This window comes from Nannospalax galili, unplaced genomic scaffold, assembly GCF_000622305.1.
Source record: "Nannospalax galili isolate Female #2095 unplaced genomic scaffold, S.galili_v1.0 scaffold1812, whole genome shotgun sequence".
Classification (NCBI taxonomy): Eukaryota; Metazoa; Chordata; class Mammalia; order Rodentia; family Spalacidae; genus Nannospalax; species Nannospalax galili.
In genome coordinates, this window is record NW_008331838.1 from 142,857 (window position 1) to 145,319 (window position 2,463).

Consider the following 2,463-nt stretch of genomic DNA (forward strand, 5'->3'; position numbering starts at 1 on the left):
TGTAACTTTAGTCCCAGGGCATTCGACACCCTCTTCTGATCTCCCTGGGCATTGCATGACATGGGTGCACTTGTGTACAAGGCAATACACTCATACACATAAAAATAAATTTCTTAATTTTATTTTTACTTCTGTGTATGGGGGAAGAGAGTGGGAGGGAGGGAGGGAGGGAGGGAGGGAGAGAGAGAGAGAGAGGGAGAGAGAGAGAGAGGGAGGGAGGGAGGAAGGAAGGAAGGAAGGAAGGAAGGAGAGATGAAGGGAAAGAAGACGGGAGGAGGGAGGGAGGGAGGGAGGGGAAATATGGCAGAAGGGTATTTTTCCTCAGTTAATGGCCACCCCCCAGGACATGGGTGTCATAGCTCTGTGACCTGAGCTGAGGGAAGAACTGGTTTCACCTCTCCTGCCTAACTGACGTGATATTTAATCTCAATTGTCAACTTTATCAGATCTAGCCTGCCCCAGAAGACAAACTTCCAGGCCCATCTGTGAGGAATTATCTAGATTATGTCTGAGAATGTCTCTAAGGAACTGTCTTGCTGGGGTTAATTAAGATGTGGAGCAAGACCAATCCCTGGGCAGGGATCCCAGACTACATAAAAAGGATCACCAGATTCATTGCTCCCTTCTTCCCGACTAGACGCTGTGTGACCATGTGTATTATCCACCCTGACCTGGATTAAATGCCTGCTATATTTTTCTTGGTGCTGTTTTTATTTTTTATTTTTTGTGACAGGCAAAACTAGCCTCAAACTCCCTGTGTGGCTGAGGATGACCTTAAAATTGCGATTCTCATGCCTCTACCTCCTGAGTGCTGGGGTTACAGACCTATCTTATAATTTATTTTAATATTTTTGTTTATTATTTTTATGTGTATGTGTGTATTGCCTGCATGTGGGTAAGTGCACCTGTGCCGTCCAATGCTCGCAGAGGACAGAAGAGGCTGTCGGATCCCCTGGAACTGGAGTTACGGACAGTTGTTAGCTGCCATATGGGTGCTGGGAGTCGAACCCGGGCCTTAATTTTTGACCAATTATAATTGCATAGCTTTATGTGATAGCTCATTACCTGGATACCTCTTGGAATGATCAATCAGGTTAATAATCATTTGCCGCCTCACTACCTATTGCTGTTATTGTTCTTAGAAATGCTTAGAATGATGTTGTTAAAACTCTAATTATGAAAAGGGCTATAATGAGGCATAATTCACTGAGGCAGGGCTAATGGCTTGAGCCTCCCTCACCAGATCTTGCAGGACCCAAGGCATTTCCTCTGGGGCACACGCAGCAGACAGGTGCTTTTCTCATGCCAACGTTTTGATATTTTAAATACATGTTTTCATGCTTTTACTGTTACTTATATATTTTCACATCAAATACTGGAACATCTCAAATATTTTTGAGCAATTAGTAATTTATATGATTAAGTATTTTAAGCATAGTCCTGAGTGAATTATTAACATGCTTGATAGATTTTTAAGATTTTAAAAAAGAGGAGCACAGACTATGTATATAAATTGACTTTATTTTTACTTTTCAGCAATTGGGAACTCAGAATAGATGAGAGCTGTGGCTCCAGTTGAAGCATCTGTAGATGTCTTTTCTGGAGCTGCTGATAACCTGAGAAGACAGGCAGAGCAGCTGACAAATTCCATAGATGTAACATGTCCTACTAAACCCTACCAGCAGGCTGAACAGACACTTTACTGAGTGTTTGGGGGATTTGATCTGCCCACACACAGGAGCGTAAACTCTCCTGCAGCTGAGTTCACATACTGCTCTCCTCAGAACTGAACGTGGGCTGCAGTCTGAGAGAGACCCCAGAGGCTTGCTGGAGGTTTGCTTGTCGGTTGAGGACTGTCAGTTGAGGACAGATATCAGTCATGTCTGCAGGCAGAAAAAGAAGAAAGCAGGTTCCTACCACTACAAACACACCTGCAGAGGGGAAACATCAGGAAAATAAAGTCAAGTGCTCTAGGAACAGGGATTTGTGCAAGCCTAGAACCTAAGTGTTTCATTCAATCGGCAGAGCTGTTTCCATTAGAAATTAGAGGAGGAAGCAAATGTGCTTTTAAAAAAGCAAAATTAAAAACAAAAACAAGTTTATTTAAAACTATCGATTTAATTAATGTTGACATGGCCACAAGAGTTAAATTGCTTCAATAAATAGAAAAGTGAATACATGAGTGTACCGGGGGCTCAGAGGATGAAAGCACTTGCCGACAAGCCTGGCAACCGGAGTCCATTCCTAGAAACCAAGTGGTTGAAGGAGAAAACCAGGTTCTGCACGTTGTCCTCTGACCTCCACACATGTACCATGACATGTGCATGCACACAGACACACACAAATAAACACACGCAAACAAATGTAAAAATTTTTAAATACATGAGACTACAAATTCATCTGAAGTCATGCAAAATTTTAAGAGAACTTTGGACAGCATCTCTCCCCTCTCTCCCCCCTCTC